The 23816-nt window shown below is 35.5% G+C and overlaps 1 protein-coding gene across 1 annotated transcript in view; it reads right to left on the reverse strand.

Moving 5' to 3' along the window:
* LOC113495240 (MAP kinase-interacting serine/threonine-protein kinase 1-like) overlaps positions 1-23816 on the reverse strand; it is a 54225-nt gene that overhangs the window by 20710 nt on the left and 9699 nt on the right. The window contains exon 2 of the mRNA XM_026873870.1: positions 21659-21760. The gene's annotated coding sequence lies outside the window, so the exon portion shown is untranslated. The remainder of the gene's footprint in view (positions 1-21658; positions 21761-23816) is intronic.

Here is a 23816-nt window from a genome sequence, read left to right on the forward strand (position 1 = left end):
TAAGGTTAGACCATAAGAATGAATAATTACTTTGTAAATAACGGCTCACAATATACTTACAGTATATATTTTATTCTGGCACCAATAACAAAGAACAGCCTTAGAACAGATTTGTTTTATAAGTAAATGTAAGTACTGATTGTAGATAGTATTTAAATGACGCTTGGACTAATGATAATTTATTTCTTCAAACATCTGTTATGATTAATTGATGTTGAGAGTTGTAATTAAATTATGTCTAAGAAGTAATAATGGACAATAATAAGGTCGCAAAACAATAGTTCGCATTGATTAAGCTACTATTGATTACAAAGAGTACGCCGCAGATTTATGGCACGGCCAGTCTAGTTTGCTTTCTCAAGTACAGGCGCACTTGTCTAATGATCTCAGCGAGCAACTAAAGAGTCAAGGTGAATTCTGTTACGCAATATAGACTAGCTCTATGCTATGGGATCGCCTGATACACATTGAAAGTTAACGATCTTGAATAATGCGTCCTGAGTCGAAGGAGTACTAAGGATCGAAAGATTTTCAAGCAGAGTTCCACTTACTGTAGGTTTAATTTTAATAGATGAGAAGATAGAATTATACCACATTGCTCGCATGCCATGGCAAAGATAAATAGAGTTTACCTTGAAACAAAAGTGAATTCACGAAACAAGGAAAAGGTGTGAAAATATCTTGTGTCTTGGGAACGATGTTACATTTATTGTGGATGGCCTTACGGTATTGACCTAAATTGTGATCATTTCCATACATGGATGAAATTAACATACAATTTTTCGTAAAACCTTCATAGCACTTCAATTCGGGGTCCAAAAATGTATGTTAATATGTTTGATAGACGTTGATCGTTGTCTTAAATACACAAACCTTATTTTATGCTGATGGTCGAAAAATTGTCTAAGTGTTGATATTTCGTTCCCGTGTGAATTCCGGAAAAAATGAATTACATTAGGTAGTAAACAATTCCATATAAACAGGATATAGTCACAATAAACAATAAACAGATATAAGATTATGTATATTTTTCTGTAATAATTTGTATAACCTTGACAAAGTGATTCGAAAACGTTTTACAATCAGCATATCAAATTGTTTGTCACCTATTCAAAACATATGGAAATGTCCTTTCTGGTATTAGACGTACCGTGTTGTTCTTAAATTAAAAATGTCCAATCATTGTTTATTATGATATGAGAAATGGTATGATTCATAACATGATTATATAACCATGTAACATTTCATATCACTTATGGCCATAATGTTTCATTGTATAATCGGTCAAGCTCTAACCTACATATTTAGGTACCTTGGTACTTCAATATATCATAAACATACTCACGTTTTTTTCTGAGAAAATCTGTATTCTCAACAAAAATAAAGGTACCGTTACCGTATTTTAAGATAACACCTGATTGATGTATAATTCTTGACACGTGAGAGCAAAGTAAAAACATGATTATAAAAAAGCAGCTGAAATTATTAGCAAGTTTAAAATGTAAACAAAAAAATTCACAACTCGCTCGATAAGATAGAAACAGATAAAATTTATTCCGCAGTAAATTTTTACTATATTTGTAAAATATTACCAGATAAGTGGGGGACACGGGTGAACGAGTAACTCACCTACAATTTAGAGATTAAAATATGCGCATACTAAGAGAGGTCGTCAAAACAATGCTATAATTCGCTGATCTTTTAAAGGTAGGTAATACAGAATTTACAAGACAGTAGAAAAGATGCATTCGAATTTACAGAACATCTATCATCTAGGGGTACACATCAAGGGTCATTCTTAATTTGAATTAGTAATTTAATCGTTTTACAAGGTGTGGGCGTAGCCACATTATCATTTGCATTCGTAGTGTGAAAAATGACGGCCACTGCACTGCCTTGAATTATGTTGATGACTGACTTTGTAACCCTTAAAGGCCGATGTATATAAATCTATTTGTACTGGCAACATTTGATAAGCAAATATAAGAAGTGTACAAAGAGCCGTTCCGGCAATATCAGTTTAATCAGTCCCTTGACCCTTCTCAAGGTTGATATTAGGCTTCCGCTTTTAAGATGGTAACGGAAAATGTTTGCTTATAGACCCAAATCCAAATCCTGAAGAAATGAGTTCTGAAAAGGGTAAGACCACTTTCCTAGACTTAGTAAAACTGGCAGCCTGTTTAAATGTGAACTTAGATAAAGAAGAAATCGAAACAAATGAACAGATTGGTGCTACTTTCAATACAAATACATCACCAATATACCCAAAATACACTTTAGTTTTAACATATGGATTTTATGTGGACGCCGCGACGTAAAGAATGCAAACACACCCTGTAACGATGAATAAAATTTATCTATATAGGTCAGTAATATTAGAGTAATGAACTTGGAAACAAATCTCTTTGTCTACATTCTCCAAACCAAGACATTACGCCTGTTTGGAATATAATAGGATAATACATATTATCGAATTTAGTTGTTATGTTGGCTATGACGTAATCACATGCCCAAACATGTAACTCGTTGGTAACTAAGCCTTGGATAAAGATCCTTAGCCTAAAGCCATAGAAACTCCAGTTTTGTCACAAATTATTCGCTTGTTACTATAGACTATTATGTCCGAAGACTGTAATAATTAGCGCAGAATGTTGTATAACTGTTGTTTTCACTTTGTTAATTACATTAGGAGTGTATTGTATTAACAACTTGCGATTGATTTGAATAGTGGTACTATTAAAATCAACTTTCTACAGATTACTTTTAAACAGTTTGAAGTCAAATTTCCTGTTAGAAAATCCTTCGTCAAGAAAATGTTGAGAAAATATTATAATAGCATGACATAATAATCGTTTTGAAAAACCGCAGATCTCTAATGTTCTTTGTAGTATTGTTGAGCATAGGCAGAAACCGTATAATGTGTAACACATTAACGAGTCTTGCGTAATGCTCGTTTCTCAGTGTTCCGGTGTTTCGATAACATGTGGAAATCCGTAGTCTTCTTATCGTAAGGAAGCAAACGTATCTATAATTCTAGACTACATTTAGGCCTATTACCGAGTCTACGTTTATAACTAGTTTCTATTGATGTAACGCTACCGGAAAGCAATTTAAATATCAGACCGAACGACTGATTGAAAGCAGAATTCAATTAAAGTTCATTCGAAAGAAGTTTAATTTATACATTTCTGTAGAATTTAAAAAGCTAGGGTTGTACAGATGTGTTCTGTTCCAACTTCCAAGGATTCTATTAACCGAGTCCCACGCAGCCTTAGCATGAAAGTGGAACTGGGACGTCTGCACCGAGTTAATTACCCGCAGGAAATAAGCTGTTATGATCCTAGCGCCTCCTAATTGTATTTAATGGTGATATCACTTTAGACTCCATCTACGCCTCAGAGTATAGCGGACAGAATTAGCCGGCGTATATTTTATCATTATCTATCGATGCATGAACCATGAGTTCTGCGTTTCGGTATCCTAATTATATCAACATAATTATAATCATTGGCGCGATTAGATAATATTACAGGTTATCGAAACTGGATTATTGAATAAAATTAGATCTGCGATCACATAAATTATGAATTGTCGTTATCTAACCTCGTGACGTAACACTTTTTGCATGATCTATGCTGTAAAGATATGTTGTGGCACTATTTTCACTATACCAGTGTGTTTTTGAGCTTGAATGCAATGTTTGAAGTGACTGCCGTCTATAGCAGTGCCGATCCCTGCATCTAAACAAGGCACTAGCGGCACGACTGACCTTTAACAGTACTTAGTACGCTACGAACCACATTTGTTCGACCCAAATGACGTTTCTGATGAAAGGATTCGATTGCTGAATAGAAGAAATGCTTGTACCACAAATGCTTTACTTTAAATGAACATTATCTTATTCAAAAGTTTTATACATGGGTCTCCAACTATACATAGGTTCTAATAGAGGTTAATTCTTGATGACACAGATGCAGTAGAACGACTTGCGTACGAAGAGATCATCAACAACTGCAGAGAATTGTGAAGTTTAAAAAAACTCTGACACTACATAGTAATCATTCAGTATTTTCTAAAGTAGGTACTTTTGGGTTTGTATATTTCCTCAATGCAGATATTTTTCATTAATTTTATAGGACATTAAATTAAAATATTTCCTCAATTCAGATACGAATCCTTAATTGAAATAAGATAAACACAATCACAAGATTGATATCTGAGCTTGAGTAAGCATATACGTATACATTTTACTAAGTAGTCCGATGAACATTTTCATTGGTTAATTAGGAACATTTCTCGAACATGTGTTCTGTGTTAATCTACGACGTTAATAGTAACCGGAGCGAACGTTTTACTGAGTTCTTAGTCGAAGACTCGACTGAATGTAATATTAGCGTCTGACTCATTATTGTATGGTTCAAAGCTGCAAACGACACTCGTACTGGCACGTACACTAAAAACTGAACCAATGCACCTAGTAATTATGAAATATATGACATTTAGGACTAAATTAATATCTCAGTGTTATTTTTCTTTTCTAACAGCATTGTTCTTATTTATTAACACTCGTATAATCTGTTTACTTCAGTTCATCTTTGCTATTTCTGGGCCATTATTGTCACGGTCGCAAAAACGTGAGTTTTCTTTATCAAATTATATATCGTATGTTATGTTTATATACTACGTTTAACTCATATTACAATCATTAGATATCAGTTCTTACATCGCTGTTATTTGATCGAAAAATGTCATGTGATGTTTTCTTATCATTAAAAATAATATCTAATGCCTTATAAATCCTCACAAATTGAGAAGATTATAGATTAATGAGTGGAAAAGTTTATATGATATAATAGTTGTAGGTGACTTGTTGGTGTTGACTCGTCGGTTACAAGTTAACAACATATGTCTATGTGTGCGAACTGGGTCAAACGCGAGATACCTACATAATGTCACTGTGTGCAACAGATGACGACCGGCAGAGGTCAATGCCCTACTAGCTGTGGGGCCAACGACCCTCATACCGCACCCCCTTAACAAGTGAACAAATCCGGGGTGAATTCTCATCTCCCTTGTACGAATGCAAATGAACAGTGCGCTAATAATGTCTCTATAACCGGTATAGGTGTATGTATGTAAATATATTACATATCGATAAAGGAAGAACCTTCGCACGTTAATTGCTTTTACATCTCCTGTCCTGTGGTCACGTCACACACATTATTGTGATTAGGTTGACTGATGTTTAGGAACACTATTATACGGGCTGCGGCCACAGAAACATGGAAATGAAACAAACATATTAATAAAAATACCAAGTGCCTCAAACTTAAGCAGATTAAGACTGGTAGTGTCAAGATAAAATATATCTTTGTGTGAATCCTTGACTTGTCGATAACTGTTCAGCATATCGGATAAGTACCGCAAAAAAATCGGTCAGCAATGTCACTGAGGAAAATCGTCAGCGAGCAAACTGTATCGGAAATTTTTACTAATAACAAAAGCAATTAAGTGTTTTTCGGTGTTATCTCGTGTGCTGACCGAAATCAGCTGTGATAAAGATGGGTCGCGGACCGCGGTGAGCGGGTGCGAGTGCGCTGCTCCGCACGTACGCACCGCTCGGGCTTGCCGGTATTTGTGACTCCAATAACAACCTTAAACTCGACTGAAGTACACAGAACATGGTACAGGCCATGAAAAGGAAATAGATTTAAGCTCATTACATCACGGGAGTAGCTGAATGAAAAATTTGCTGAAGTGGGATCTGTATATGAGGCAGAAGGTTGTACTACTGATAAGTGTGCTAAAGTTGTAAATCTTCGTGTAATTGATTAGATTTTAATAAAAAATACCTCATTCTCTTTTCTCCTTTTTTATTTTGTGATGAGGATCAATGAACCTTTTCCCGCACGATTATGGGATAGTTTCCAATAATATACTGAGTTACAAGAAGATTTATGTAGTTTTTTTAAAGCAGCACATTAAAAGCACTAGCAAAGCCCGACAACTAATGTTTCCGGAGAAATAAAACACTAATATTATTTTAAGAAGAGTGTGGTGGACTATTTACACCTAGTTGTATGTGGATGAGAACATTTGGGTGTGTTCATGTACAGTTTACACGCAAGTTCCGGAAAGTTCTGAACAGATATAGGTTAGGATGGCGTGACACGTTTGCGTTAAAACTTTACTAATGTTCCTCTGACTTACTCATGCTACACGTATGTAGAATATGAGAAAAAGAATTTATCGTTTATTTTATCCAACGTTATATTAGCAACAAGAATCCTTCATCAAGATACGTGGAAGACATAATATTTAGACTGGCAGACATGTGTTTGCAGTTTTATATAAAAACCTCAGTTTCTGTATGAAATTAAAGATAAAGTTTATTTTGATAGCGACTTTAATCTCACATAAATATTGATACGGAGCAAAGCACCCAATCTTGAAGTTTTAAATTGTAGAGTCAATAGAAATGTGTGTTAATGGCTGAGGCGTCAGGTGATAAACAAAATGTTTTTCAAGTACCACCAATGGCAGAGCATGACGTACTGCGAACGAATGGAAGACCAATGAACATAGCAACTGGCATTAAAAGCGAATCGGCGTAGTTTAACCTTCATGGGACTCGCAAAACACACAACACCTAAGTAGGTTACGGTAACGATTACGTGTAAATTACGTCAATTTATCTCTAGCAAATGGGATACACCTGTAATTACTGAATTCAATACAAAATATAAACAATGAAAACGTTACAAGAGCGCACTCGAATAAATAATCAAAATCTAATTTATATCAGTGCACTTTACATTCATGGGATTGTTTTTAATTTGTACGTCCCGTCCTTGCTTTGTGAATATAAACAAAACAACTACATCGAGTCTAAATTTAGTCAATACTTTCTCGGATATTTGGCATCGTAAGTCGAAAACAACATTGGATGTAATCGCCGAAAGTAAGGAGCTCTATAAACTTTGCGCTTTTTTATTAAATTACTGCTATTGTTTGGAGCAAGAAGCTTATAACTAAAAAGAAAACAGAAGTGGAATCAGTGCTGACATTAACACATCGAATAAACTGTTAAGTAAACAAAGAAGAAAACGATTCCCTCGTCTTACAATGACGATGCAGATTGTAACAAAGTGGCGAAATTGAGCAGCATGACATTATTCGGGACAAAATATTATCAACAATTTAACTCTGCGATTTAAACGTCGGTTTGCACGATACAGACTGAAATTGTGCTACTGGGTCATCTGTGTAAATTTAAAATGTTTTACAGTGCATAAGTTAGGAATGATCACGCAAGTTTCGCCAAAGTACTTCTTCCAATTTACAGATATGTGGTCCCTACAACGCCCAAGTGCGCAAGGATGAGTCGTCAAGCGCAAACTTAAGTCAATCAAAGAGAGACTGAATGAGGTATCAATGTAGGGTAAAAAAATTCAACCGACTTAACGCAGACAGTAGTTGGCGAGGCGATAAAAACACTTCATCTGTCATTGATAAAGAAAACTCATTTTATTTACTTAATGAGGTCTCAGAGAGTTCAAGAAGATGAACCAGTAGTGACGTAAACGCGTTGCTTACAGAGCAATGTAATCTATTGAACTGCTATATATAAAGTTCTTTGTCAATTATCGCTATCAGAGATGGACTTTTAATCTAGATGTTGACAATATTTTTCATGTAGAACATCGGTATCAATGTTTACGAGCAGACGTAGGTACGGAGTGCGTAAGCGTGTCGCGATCGCTCGACCTGGCTTCTTTTCCTATATACCGATGGCGTAAGTCACTAGAGACAGTCGGAGTAGTTCTTGGCACATTGTACCACAGATTTTCACAGGTGTAACACTGATTAATTGTATCTTTATGTCGTACGTCATAGTACGGAGACATTAATAACGTATTTTTTATTCAGAAAGCTTGGTAACTGATCATAATAGATAAAAGATTCCACGAGAATATTCTTACATCACCAGTTTTCGGTATTTGTTGAGAGTCGCGAAGTCGTGAGTAATTTGTTAAGGGCAAACGAGTTTTCCCTCACCTCTTGCATATGAAGTGTCTTATTAATGGAATTCTCTTTTATTAAATACACAACAATAAGTTGATGTCTTGTACCAGAGGATTAATCTCCACGCGGCCTGTTGACGAACGGGTAGGTATTTGCCGACAGGAACTTTGATAAGAGGTCGCGTTGCGTATGTTATTGCAGAAAAAAACATATGTTAAATTAATATTATTATAAATGTTATGCCTACTCGTGTAAGAGCGACGTCCGATATTGAATTAATCATCTAGGCAAATGCTCGTATTTATAGCTTTACAGCGGGAAAGTATGTACTTTTGATCTCTAGCAAAATGATATGTGCGCTTTCAACACATTTTAGTCTACTGAAAAGATTAAACAATTTGAATGACTGTTAACATAATCAATATTGAAGTATATTTGTCTGTCTCAAATACTTTTTATGCCAGTTTTCTTTCGATCTAGTAACCAAATGATAAATTTCTGTAATACACGTAAAAAGTGTTATAATAGGCGATCACTGAGAATCACACTGCAATTGTCTTTATAAACGAGCTCATTTTGTAAACAATCGTTTCTCTTGCCAATCGATTTTATTGAAAGTAAATAAAAACAAAAAGTAGTCGCACATGTGAAAGAATGCTAGACTAAACAAAGCGAGGCATGTGTCTCGAGGACTTGAACTGATAAGCGATCCAAATGTTAAAAAAATGCAAGATACATGGTTTTATTTGTTGTAATTTATGAAGTTACAGAACTAGCTACGTTTGAACCAGACAGACGGAAAATAAACATCAACTATCTCAGTATCAAACCTTGCAAACGAACTTTGGTTCTTGGCTCTACATTTTTGCAAACAGTATAATTTATAAGCACATCGTATGCATGTTGTACTAATAATGTCGCCAGAAAGCATTTAGTGTTATAAAAACTGCAGATATGATATTCTTAGGGCTTATAATGCATATTTGCTTGTTATAAGTAAATGCGGATACAAGGATTGTGTAAATATAATATTTATATACAACTAAGTGGATAATATAATAAACAAATAGATGATTGTTGACTTCCTGTTTACAACGTTAAATGTACCTGCCATGGAAAGTAATGCTGGTCTGATTTTAACGATATCTTTAATGCCTAGACTATAAATAGTTACATTTATACGATAATAATATGCGTAATAAATAATAGAAACCTAAATCTCGTTTAGTAAATTATTTTAATAGGTCACTATTACTTAAAATATTTCATAGATATTGAAGTATTTCTAGAAACCAGTAAACGGATTGTTAAATGTCTCAGTTGCTATATTCTAGTAGTAAATTACGTTATTAATATACAAAAACTGGTAATCGAACTGTGAATTACGAAATTGATCTGATATCAGCCGATTGGTAGTCCTAAATCTATACCGGCTCTCATTACAAATGCTATAAAAATAATTTCTGCTAAAGAATATTTGTAAGGACTGAGGCTCCTATAAAACAATAGACTATTGCAATTTCTAATAACATATAATGTAAGTACCTCAAACTATAAGTTCTTTGCAAATTACATTTTAGGTCGAGCATCAAAGAGTTCATTCTCAAATTATTACTTCTTTTACTTTATCCAAATCAAATCAAATCAAAAAGTTTTTATTTCAAATAGGCCGTTTCTCAGGCACTTTTAAAACGTTACATTACTGACTCTAGTTGCACGGTTCCAAAGTGTCATTCTTATGGAGAAGAACCGGCAAGAAACTCCATAACCATCCAACGTTCTCTGGTACAAGTGGTTTAAATTTTCTTTAAAAATAAAGACAGAATGTAAATGCTTAATGTAGAAAGGTCTAAATTAAAATGTCCTTTCAATAAGAACCGTAATTAATATAATAAAACAGCTGACATAACAAGAAAATCTGAATTGTTTTGATTTGAACCGAGTTCAATGTATCCAATAGGCCTGCTGTAAGCTGAGGGAAGCAATCGTGATGGTTGTTATGATATTCAAACGTAATATTAACGGAAGCTACTGGTTTGATTTCTTTTGTATTTGCTTATAACAGTATAGAAATCATTGCAGTAACACATGGATTCATGTTTTTGTAAACAACAATTAAAGTCCAAAGGATATAATAATTTGTTGGAATTTGGTATTTTCTTAGCAGTCACAAAAATACTAAGGGGAAACAGCTAATAAAATTAACTATTGAGTATTGCACTTCGAATGTACAAAAATGACATATGTTTTTGACCGCTCGGAGAATTCTATTCTTTGTCCCTACCAAAGTAGAAATTGGTATCAGACATCGGTTGTTATAGTTAAGTGCCTGAGATAGAGCGTTCCTTAATTATCTTCAATTGTTTTATTGATAAAATCCTAAAACGATCGCACTATCAGGTTTCATCGAAACAAAGAGTATTAGGCACATAGCGTGTATGACCGAATTTTGCGATCGAGGCCTTGACAAGTACGTGTTATTTGGGACACCATTAACGAATGGCACGACACAAGCTAAAAAACTCAACTTTTTGCCATCTTTTTTTTAATATACGTAGATTACCTACTAACATTTGGTCTGCTACGAAACCGTTACTGAGTCTTGTTATATGTTTTGGTGTCTAAACTCCACCTGTGTAAGTAAATACCTGATAAAAATACTCAGAATATAGTGGCAAATGAAAAAGTAAAAACGCTGCATCATTATTGTCAAGTAAGCTGATATGTGACGATAATCGATATTTCAAGGTCACTTATATCGGCAAAGACAACTGTCTTCGTAATGACAAGCATATTACGGATAAGTCTAGGGAAATGGGACCATACAGTTGCAGTTTTCAAAACAATACTGAATGAAAATATAAAGGTATGCATATTTTTAAAGGACAAAACATAATTTTAACAGCTAGCTAAGGAGCAGAATACGAAGAAAAAATTCTAGAATATTTTGGATCAAGGTTTGTATTTTGCGCTCCTATTCGACAGTGCGAATATCTGTCTACCAAATGAAAGTTTTATTTAGATTAGACTAAGTTATTTTTACATCGATTAAATGACGTCACATAACGATTTTCGGGAGACACACAGACGTCATGGACGATCCAAATATTTACCAGGAAGCGATCCCAAAGATTGCGGATCGACAAAATCTTGAGAAATAATTTAGTCGTTGTATCTCCACGTGGTTTCTTTAAATAACTTTAAGGAAGTTTCTAGAATGCGAAAACCTTTCCTGCTTCCACCTCTATTAATACAGTTTATGTTATTTCCCTTCACGTGGATAACAACTGAGACTTGAAATAAGCATCAGTTTGGTAATGCGTTACGACCGCTTCGAGCCACGTGCTCATTATAACTATGGTGTCGAAACGTCAACTAATTTTCTCGCTTTTGAAGTAATTACAATTCTGGGAAGCCGGGTGTATAATTGTTTCATGTTGTTCAACACGCTTTCATTTCCACTGCCAAACATTTTGTCAAGTTTAAGACCAATGTGACAGGTGATCGCTTTGACGTCATCAGCTGAAGCGTTCGAAACATGACACAGAGCACTTGCTTCTCATCAAAATGTTAAAAGTAGAGAAGCATTTAATTCTAATTAGTGTGGTTTGTTGATAATTAACCGGTAAACATGTGGATCGGGGTCACTTACCTGTTGTGATGTTTAGCACAACGAAAAATCGTTGTTTGGGGAAAATTCCTAACACTTGCAAAATAGCTCAGGTACGTTATTGCTAGGTAGAATATACCACTTTAATCATTAACTACGAAATACAGGATCTTCTAAATGACAAATAATTATAACTTACAATGGATTTAACATCCGTTTCGTTTTCTCACATTTGCACACTTCGCATATTTAATGTATGTAAAAAGCAATTAATCTCTTGGGAAATCCTAATGGCAGTATTATTTTCAGTCAGCAATGTTTGTCCGTCAACACAACTTGTAATAACAAGTCCGCATTAAAGTTAACATAGCGTTTGGCAGTACCATGAAGTATTAAACACCTATAAAATCAATATACACCAAAATTCTCTGAATAGTAATTACAGTAAATAACACAAGGTCATGGAAATACGACAAGTTATTATTACAACAGAACAATAAACGTATATTTGAACATGAATGCTTGACTGTCAAATACCTAATGTTGCTGCATTCCTTCGAATATTTAAAATAACTGCCTTTTTAGTTAACGAGTAAATTCATGTAAAATTATGTGCGCAGTATGCTATATATAGCTTGACTTGGTGAAGCATTACTCAAACACCAAATACATTAAATATCACTATCCCGATTGAGCAGAATGTCCAGCATGGATATGACATCGTCATCCTCCACAACGGACTAATGATTCGTAACATAAGCGTTAAAAATTGCTATGTAGATATTGAATTCCAAAAACCATTCCCCGAATCGATACATATATCTAGTCGCTTCGATACTAATACTTTCAGACAGCGTTCGTAACGGTCAATTGAAAAAAAAACTATTTCGCTATTAGAAAAAAAAACTCATTTACATCCCGGAATTTGGATACTTGCCCAAAGAAATTACCAAGTACTTACTAATGTTTTCACGGTGGGAGAACCCAGTCATAGTTTTTACTTCGACGAAATGAATCAAGAAAAAAAGAAACGTTTTCCCTCAATCAACTTTTACGAGCCAAGTGGGAGGATGCTAATGTTTTGTTTTTCTTTAACATTTAGATCAACGTACTAGTAGAGAGTTCAGGTAAACACCACAGAGAAAACAACATTCCCTTTCCTCAGTGTGAACCTAAAGTACCCGAGATCAATAACGAATGGGTAGTTATGTAAACATTACACATTTGCTATTGGAGACAGCAGAATACTCGGTACGTAGATTATATATGACAAGCGGCGAACATTGGCCAAATGCCAGCACCTTTCGCCAGGTCATTCTCTCAAGAAAGCTGCCTGGAATAACTGACGCAATGTGTCTAACGTTTGTAATCAGAACCGCGTGGCTCCCACAGAGACTCGCAATTGAAGTGACCGAGCAACCGAAATATCTTATGATTGTGATGTTAACAGAAGATTAGTAGTCTCAAGTGATGCGTCACTGACACTGACACTTTTTGACTCAAGTATTTCTCGCAATATAGCGGCTAGTAATCTTTAAAAATAGGTTTCAATTCCTTTGTCTTAGAACTAAATAATTTAGACGAGTCTGGTTTCCGCAGAAGCATAGAATGTCTTTCCTGTGGGTGTCCCACAAAAAATTGGGGATTGTGTAAAGAGGTGACACGCTTCATATTCCGCTGTATTGACAACGTGCCATGTGCTTGCAATCGGTTACAGGAACATCGTCACATTAAACACTGAGAAAACGTTGAGGAAACTTCTCAGTTCCTTATTTCCACATCTACGGATGTTTTCTTAGAAAAATGTATTCATAAACTATTTATTTTATTATCACTTCATCACCTCGATAAGCCTTGTCATCAAAGATAACTTTAAAATGATTATTATCTTTATAAAAGTAGAGTTGAACGAATTTATCATAATGATCATCTAGGCTTTACTGCTTCGCACAGGTGTAAGGTGTTGCAATTGCAATAATTTAGGTATATATAATACTATTAAGCTATCCGCAAATTTTATTTTGCAGTCGGAACTCGTGAGTAACAATCGTTGTGGTTAATTGTATTTAGTTAGTTGATATTATTTGAGGTTGGTTTGAACTAAGAACCAGACACATCTTTAGTAAATTTTTTAAAAGAGTTTTTACTCTTTAGCAAATTAGGACCAACCTTAACAACGAATAATAAAAAACATTTATGCCTAACCTTCTAACAAGAATAATAGCAAAAAGGTGGGTGAAAAAAAGGCGTTTCATTTTTCATTTCCAACTAGCCAGACGTGTTAGTTACAACAGAAATATTTTTCAAAGAACACGATCAGTTTTTTGACGTGAAAATGAATAATTAGATATACGCCAAACGCTTGTAGTAGGCGATGAGCCAGTAAATGAATATAAAACATTTCGACAACACTTCTGCATACAATATAATATACTAGCTGTTGCCCGCGACTTCGCCCGCGTGGTTAGAAGATATAAGTTAGGAATTTATGAACGAAAGCCCTCGAAGATGAAAAATTTTCCCTGTTTTTTCCACATTTTTCATTGTATCTTCGCTACTATTAGTCCAGCGTGATGGTATATACTGTATATAGCCTAAAACCTTCCTCGATGAATGGTCTATTCAACACAAAAAGAATTTTTCAATTCGAACCAGTAGTTCCTGAGATTAGCGCGTTCAAACATATAAACAAACAAACTCTTCAGCTTTATATATTAGTATATAGATTCCGTTTAGTATAAGCTATCGTTAAACGAATACATTCCAATAGGTAAACGTAAATGTTGTAAGAAATTTTGTATTTTGGGTTTTCTTAGAATTTAAGTACTCAGTGGATAACTCCCGTTTAAATTGATCTATTTCCGCGCATACTTTCTTAGGAAAATCGTAGTCTGGAATTAAGATCGAATAGTATACGCAAAAAATGTTGGAATTTCATCAAGCATCGTTCTTTATTTGATGATTCATAATTAAATGATGCAACGGTTTACTCACGCGAAATTATCGGGATTGGCCGACTAGTTTCGGACCCAACCGGAGTCCTTAATCATGAGCTTATGCGGCGAGGTCGTGAGTCGACTCGTTGCATAATTTAATAATCGCATCGTACTACTCTTAAGTGCGATTGTTGAGGCTGTGAAAGAGATTCCTCTACGCTGTGTAGTGCGTTGTCTCGCTTCCACAAGAATCTTACAATACTGTAGCATTCATATATTGTAATATTTATTGACACAATTACTATCGATTTAACAAACATTAGGTCGCCAGACGTTGTCAATAATATTCTTTGCATTCGTCGTGATAACAACGTGCACGTGATTATAAATACAGCTGTGAGCTGGATGAGAGTTATTAATAGAGTAATATTTTATTGCATGAATAAATGTTATTTGTAAGGAAAAATTCTAACGTAACGTAGGAATTTGAACGAGTCTTACTTATTTGGCAAAAGGCAATATTTTGATGCAAGAAAGAAAGTAAATATAAAGACAAAAACGATCATCAAACTGCGCGTGCGCATCGCTGCATTCATAACTTCTCACTTTAGCTTTTGCTTTACAGTAGTTATGCAGTACGTTTGTAAACACTTATATAAATGTCCTTCCCGATAAACATATTTACCACACTTACTCAACACACTTAGAATGAATTATGTAACAGCAGATTAATCCTCTAAAAAACAAATACACAATTACAAATTATTTTTAAAACACGTTGATAGAATTAATAAACAACAATATTAGCCTAATAATAAACGATATTGTTATTAATGTCGGCGTCAATAAATCCTTCTAAGCTACGTGTAATATTTATCAGTATGTCATTAATTAACATACCTAATCAACTATGACCGTCTACTGCGCAGTTACAGCTCAGAGGAAAAAATATAGTTAAACATTACAAACAATGTATTTCAAGTTAGTAACACATTGTTATGCGGCGTTTTATTCATAATAGCTAATGTATTTACAGTAACTACGTAGTAATGTGTTACACTTTAGGCACTAATGAGTGTCAACGTGATACCGGCGAGTGACGTTGTCAGTGTTGTCACCACACCCACCCATACATAACATAAATACTTGATCGAATGCCCGAATAATATTTTGCACTACTTAACGTAGAACGACCATCCATCCTTAGTTCTAGACCATAATTAAATACAGCATTAAGGCCAATAAATTAGGTCCGACCAAAACCAATTATGAATTGTGTAATTTACATCTGATTATTCTATTTTGCGCAAGTATCTGGTATCAGATCTAGAATCTGAATTGTACCGGTTTGCAACACAATAACGCCTGTTGATTCAATAGTCGGCGATCAATCAGAAATATGTTGATAAAGTTAAGCCTAGCTCTCGAATGTTTGTATTACGAAGTTAAATCTAGTTTCGTTTGACATCAAGCTAAGATATTATTGTGCACAATTGCACATGAACGTCGAGATAACTGGAGAATGACAGATGGCGGCAAATGCGGAAAGAGATCTGGAGCCTACGGTTCCACACCTTATCTTTATTGTAATAATGAAGTGTTATTAGGACTGAACTAGAAGTTACATTACTCTTACTCTCTCATCATAATGATAGTACATAAACAAAGGTTGTTATCGCTTAAAGAGCAAGGCAGCTCGAGTCCCTGTACCTACTTTAGAATCTGCACTATGCGTAGCAAATAATCGACAAATATTCTAAAAATACCATGCATATGTGCAATACTAATTCATATGGTCTTATCAATTTGAGTTTGAAAATTTGAATGTAGTTCGTTAAGATTAAAACGTCTGAGAAGCGAACTGCGAACGGGATAAAAAAAATGGTCAAGTGCGACCTGGACTCGCTACACAGAAACTTCTCACAAACAGGCTAAAGTTGGGTGATAAATGAATTTGTGCCCTCCAACTTTTTTTGGGACCACCAACTAATTTATGACATATTAACAACGTTGTTACAACGGCAACAGGAATACACCATCTTAAAAAAACCTAGTTTATACCTATCACGGTTCATGAGATAAAGCCGAGGATTGACGGTTGAACAGAATGACGGACGGACAGCGGAGCCCTATTTCAACCCATTGGGTATAGAACTCTAGAAAACACAAATAAAGGACGGTAGGGTACAATAGCCACATGATCTTAATCAAGCAACAATGTAGTATGCAGTGACTCCTGTAGAGTGACAGATGTTACAAGAGCATGCTGCGATTTATTCATGTAGAGTCGTGGGACACCGGGCCTGACCAACCGACATCGTGCTTGCTCGTTGAACCTATAGATACATAATATCCGTCGTTTTATCAATGATATTATATGCAAGTCAAAACCTATAAAGTTTGACACTCCTAATTACTGCAATAAAGTGCATGTTTAGGGCTAGGCTAGATACAAACTTGCAAAGTATGCTAGTGGTGTAGCCGGCTTTAGAATTAAATTTAGAATGCGCGTTTCAAATCCATCCGCTGCGCAGTACGTTATTTTCGTTGGTTGAAACAGCTGACACATAGCAACATAGATCACGGACGTATCACATCTCGCCACATGGCCGGCCAATATCGGTTTTTTTCTCTTACACCTCTTAGTTTTATCGCCATTCTGAGACTTTTATTGATTTATAGAACTTCGGTAAGAAGATAAAACTGTTTTGAACACTAGCGACTGAACATGGCGAGCGTAAAAACATTTTAAACCGTATAATTGTTGACTGCGGCTAACCAATTTGTGTATAATATAGTAGAGAAAACAAATTTAAATCGCCTGAATACATAGACCGTTTCAAAAATAATTTACAAAGGTAATTCTGATTAATAAGCGGGACGAAAACAATAAATATTTACGCATTTACGCAGTTTTTACAAGCCATATTTGAATAACACATCCATATGTGGAAAAAGTACTCGATCAAAGACACTCTATTATGAGAAAAAAAAAACATATTGAACAGCATACGCACGCCACATTCAGAGTGTTCAGAACTTCAGAAAAACAAACAAAAAATGCGTGAAACTTAATAACTGCACGGGTCGACGACATCTAGGAACACTTAGCTCAAACATGTGAGATTGACCTCAGGCGTAATAACCGTTCGGGCGTAATTGACATCAACATCCGCCAAATCAAATCATTACCACAATCAGTAGACGAATTTATTTCAATTCGTACTTCTTGATAATGTATCGAACCGTGTGCAACTAGCTTTAATTTTAACCAAAAACAACTTAGAAAAAATTAATCAATTTTGTTTTGTTATTCAAGTAAGTACTCTTTAATGTTAACGACTCAAAACCTCTATTGTTTTGACGTTCGAGTTCCTACGAAGCATCGAAGCATGATATTAAAGCGTAAACTTTATTCGGCAATGTAACTTTATCTTGAGTGACTTTGTTTTGTTAGATAACCTACGACATAATACGATTATACGAGATACCTGGGATTAAAGAGTAGGCTTAAAATAAATTGATAAAAAAGTCAAAAGCAAACATAACAAAGAGCAAATATTAGAACATGATTGAATGTATACAAACATGATGAAATCATAGGAAATCTAAATAAATCATAAACAACGAATGCGTGAACGATAAATTTATACGAATTAATGAGGAAATTGTGTGAATACAAAACATAATGCGTGCGCATAGCTTCATTAATTAAACCATTCGTGATTCACCAATAAAAAACAAGCAGCTGCCAGTTGAATACCCTGTCGCGCACCCTAGTCGAAAAGTTACCGAGTTACGTGAGTCACAATTAGCAACCCTTTGTTCGGTTCAAATGCCATCGAATATGCTCAATCGTGCATGACCGAAGCTGACGTGGACCTAACAATGTTACTACACGTTAACCGTTCTTAATAAAGTTCGACACATCGATGTCAAACCGTAAACTTTATAGCAACTGAATTTAAAACCGCACGTGTCAATCATAACGATTTGATTGATGCAAGATGTCTATAAATCTATTGTTTCAATTCACTTAAAGAAAAGCATTTAAGTAACAAATACTAGGCCCGTCCACGTTAATATATCACTCAGATATGTACATAATTGGTTGCCATTTGACACGACTTTCGTGACTAAACATAATGTAAATGGATTAGTCACAAATGTTGTTGCTATTGTTACGTTTGTTGCGATTATACAAGCGACCAACGCGACCTCAGAACTTAAAGGAAGTGAAACCATTAAGCTAAGTCGATAATTAGTAGGAGATGCTACGGTTGTGTAAAACAGCACTTGGAACAGAGCCAGTGGGTTCATTTGCCGTTAGTTACTGTTCGTCGACTCTTTAACTCTACGACGTCATACATGGAATGTATTTCCATGTTTTCTATGTAAGTTTCAATGACACAGTTTTCACTTCAATAGCTACCATTATTCAACCTGAACAATGTTTGTATAATTCTTTAAGATGATGTATTAACAAGTTGGCTGTATCTCCGTAGTCAGCGGAACAGTCGATTAAGTTAATTCTATCGCTGGCTGATTGGCTATAAGTCAGTTATCTAACAACAATCTCCATCTTCCCGGCCGGTAGAACCTGTGCCGCCGGTGGCGACTCGGGCTGCAAATGGATTACGCCTATAATTTGTGTCCACAGACTTACTAGCTTTGTACCCAGCGTCATTACTATGTATATTTACATAGCCTGCTTAACCTTGGGCGGCCGAGCGTTTAATCGCAAAACTATCAATTACCAGACGTGACCGGTTTGAATAAAAATAAAAGGAAATATGACGTAATTCACATCCTGAAAATTGCAGAGTGAACGAAACAGAAGACAATACAAATGATATACGAAAAAAGGTGCATGCTTCCGAAGAATACATTACAATATTAATTTTACAGCCTAATTTATTTGGAATATTAATGAACGTTTGTATTGCGTAATTATTCCTGAGATGTCATCAAGGCACGCATCCTTTCGCCACAGACTTTTTACTGCATAGCGTAATAGCATATACCTCACATCCACTTATGGAGCGTAGAATGAAGTAAGGCATGTCTATGCAGTACTGCTCTGTGGAATGATCTTGCTTCGCATTCACGTTCATCTAAACGCAAAATGACTTCTCGTGATCGTGATACTATGTACAAACAAGGCAAGTATCATAGTCAGTGCAAATATTTTAGGAGTGCCTTGCTAACCGCTATGGCTAAAGGAATAATAAACAAAACCAGTCAATTATAAGTGTAATAAAAGTATTTACGAAGCTATGACAGCACTTGGGTAAATCACACGATAGATTTATCGTGATTAACGACTCCTTGCAAGTAAATTAAGTATAGTTAAGTTTAGTTTGTTTTAAGTTTAGAAGGATTATGGAAATAGTGACTAAATATGCATATTTAATCAAATATGACGTGATTTATTTATTTATTTACTTATATGGATCACCAACAAAGAATACACCTTACATGCTATACTAGAGAAAAAGAAGTTACAGAGTTCTTGTGCTTCCTTAATTACAGGTGACCACATCATGCATAATAAGCCTTGTGAGCTTAAATAAAGAAAAAAAACGTGGGTAACACTACAAAAGATGACAATAAAAATAAAAATTGAAGATATTGAAAATAAAAATTAAATTTATTTATTGATAAATAAATAAACTTAATCTAACTAAGCTAAGGACCCCTTGGGTTTACTTTATGCTCGACTTTTTATTTTCACCTTTGTTTGGCCCATAATAAAAGCACATAAACACCCATATCCGTCTTAAGATTTCCCAATGCGACAAAATTACTGTTTCATTATAACCTGACAGGCTTAAATACACAACGTTCAACAAAGTTGCACAAGTAACTAACGGAAGTGCATCGACTGAAAGAGCGGGCGATGTCGCGATGACTGTTTTTAAAACATGTTCGCACAAAGGGAAAGTAGCGAGCGCCTAGTAACAAGGCAAAATAATTGGTGGTGCGTGCGATTCCATACAGCCAGTGGGTCACGCCTTCCGTTACGGCCAGGAGCACAGACAAAGGGCGAGCGAGATATACACCTGTCCCCACTGACTCTTTAATTTAAATGTGAAATAACCCCACACACAATAATTTACACACTGTCAACGAAACGTCGATGAAAAGTAAAAGTAATAATCACGTAAGTAGCCTTTAAGTTCGATGCAAATGTATACAGTGCATAATTCACGTTCTAGCCTAATGAACGCGTTAAAAACTTCACTATCTTGCTCACGAGGACTATTTCTTTATGTGGCACCTTGCATATTTATGAAGAACGCCTGTCGATTCTGACCGAGTTTTTATAGCACATTCATTCGCACTGGTAACATCGCTGTTGGAAAATGCAGTTAGACAAATGTTAAGGAATGCTTCGGGGTGCATAATGAAAAGGGCAAATCGACCGTTAATGTGAAAACCGTCACTAGAACTGACTGAACACACTGAGATTTTGCCAAATTCGATTCGACGAGCAGACAAAGAAAAACGAAGGCCATAACAACATGTCATATAAATGAAGGCCCTCATAGATACATGTCGAGTTCTTTCACCTTCAAATTGAGACATAAAATACTGTGGCAATAGTGGACAGAGTCCAGAAATAAGTTCTAATAGATACTTGACAGGCGAGCGTCAGTGAGGAGCTTTGACCGACAGTGTGCGTCAGCGATTTTGTGTTTGCACGGAAATAGCGCGATCTATGAAACTTTGGCATCGTATACCTTTGCAGGAGACACCGGCACCTAATTTCGACGCGGTTCGGTATCCCGGAGAAGTATAAATGTTCATTTTTAGAACGACAAACCGACAGAATTGTATTAAATGATGTCAAACCGGTAAAGCTAAACATATTTTACGTAAGTTCTCAAGATTCCGCAGCTGCCATGTACAGTCATCTTGCTTAATTTAAGTTAGAAAAAGATGTTCACGTCGTATGTGGGAAAATTTACATAATTACTTCAAAATAAATAATTAAGCCGTAGCCGAGTATTTCTTGGAACCTAAGTATTTCACAACTTGAGCTTACCAGATCAATAAACATTGATAAAGTAGTTTGATTATTTACCTGGGAATTTTGTAGTATTATGCAGTCTTGGGGCTTAATGGCTGTCTATGGTTCAAAGAATCGATCAAACACAAACGCAGCTGCTGAGGCAGTTTTCGGTATCTGTAACAACACAAACGATAATGCTTTATGATATTTTAACCTTATTCAGCTTGGTACACTATAATCGTTCAAAGATTAAGACATCAGACAAGATAAAGGAGACCACACAGTGTAATCACCAGTTTCCTAAGACGTACAGTAGCAATATCCGATAACAGCGGTTTATCAACATTCCTGTAAAAACTACACGCACGCAGCACACATCTGCAGCCTAACATGTTGACTGCATTCCTATTTAAGATTCAAGTCATGTCGGGAAGTGTCAGACGGTCTAAGTAGAAATACGTATAAAAAGCTCCGTCAAGTGCGGTCAAGAATGGCGCCAGATGCTCAGGGTAAAGCCTATACGATATTTTATATATTATAATCCTTAATGATATAAGAGTTTTATAAAGTTCAAAAAACAGTAAGTTTAGTCACTTGAAATCAAAACTTTATAGACTGTTATGCTGGAGACAAATTCGTAGGATATATCGTCTTTAATTAGATGTTACCAGAAAGCACCCACTATTGGGTGTTATTTTTTTATATTCGAAAAACATTTAACGACTCTCAAGCCTTTAATACGCACTAAATTCGAAGCCAAATAATAAAAAAAAAATGTCCACTTCGGTGTCGCATCGATATTATACAATTTCAAGTTTGTACAACATTACGTCGTCATCTGAGCCGAGTCCGGTTTTGGATAGTTTCCGGTTTTTAACATCTTGACTGCATTATTAGTCAAAAGCAAAACGAGTATTGGGCAGAAACACTCGATATCCAACAATCTGTTCATCCTATCGCGGAGTTACTCACTTGGAATATTATTTTTAAACTGTTACAGGTTTTTACCCTTAACTCATTTTCAAGTGATGAAAAACACAGGCATTTGAGTTTTCTCTAAAATCCACATTAATTATTTCTTCTTCTAATGTAATTTAAATTTATTTGGAACTAGACTATTGGTCTATGTGGTTGTGCCAGGAAAATAGTTATTCTGCTTTACCACATTTCTGGGCATAAAATGTTTAAATCAAATTCTAAACTCCAGCTGCGTTTATTACAACCTATCTATCCTATCTGGTTTGACTTTATTTTAATGACCAAACGGGAGGCCTGCGAACGCAAATGGATTTGACGCAAATTTTAAACGAATTGGGCAGACTTCCAAGCGTTCGAAAACTACCTAAACTATCACAAATTTGTATACATCATAGATATCAAATGCGCACATTGTGCGTATATCCTGATTATAAAGCTAACTTGTCAACAGGGGCTCTATTTTATCCTGGCTTCCGCGTTTCGCATTGGCGTCATTATACTCCGCACAACAACCAATTGCCAGGGAAAACCACGTGGTGTCTGTAGGAAATGTTGTTAGAATAATTATAGCTTTAAAACACATTTCCCAAGCGGATTTTCGCTAGTAAGCTCTAGGAAACAGCCGCCCGATCTTTGCGGATATAATAATACACGCATGAATGTAACTTGGATTGCTCTAGTTCATGTGTTTTGTATTGAAACCCACATACAACTTTACGCACAGCGAAAAACGCGTGGCAAAAACTGTAAACATTGCGAAAATTTGAGAAGAAGCAGACTGCGCGCGAACGACCACGTAGATAAAAATTAAAATAGATTTGGCTAGGCGCCGCGTACGCCGGTGCGCTAAACAATGCTGGAAACTAGGTCGACAATCTGTTTACCGTGTCAAAAATGCGAACAATCCGTTTCAGGTCCCCGCCACCACATCTGGTAGGTAATAGAGTAGTCATTGGATATCAGTATTCAATTACTTTTTGATGCTAATCTGTTTGAATTGCAATGAAAACAGATTTAAGCCTCCAGTTCACAAATAAGCTTTTGCAAATGAGCGTCTATCAATCAGAAGAGTGTTTAAAACCAGAGTACGCCAACTTAAACAAGTGGGCACAAGTGTAAGGTGGTTGACCATGATCGCCCACTCGGTAAACTCAAAACTAGAATAGTATGCGGCCAAGATAATGATGAAGCCTACTCGTCGACAAACATACCGATATTTGGGCAATGCTTTAAGACTGTCATAAATATCGAG

The sequence above is a fragment of the Trichoplusia ni genome, chromosome 6 (assembly GCF_003590095.1).
Source record: "Trichoplusia ni isolate ovarian cell line Hi5 chromosome 6, tn1, whole genome shotgun sequence".
In the NCBI taxonomy this organism is placed as follows: Eukaryota; Metazoa; Arthropoda; class Insecta; order Lepidoptera; family Noctuidae; genus Trichoplusia; species Trichoplusia ni.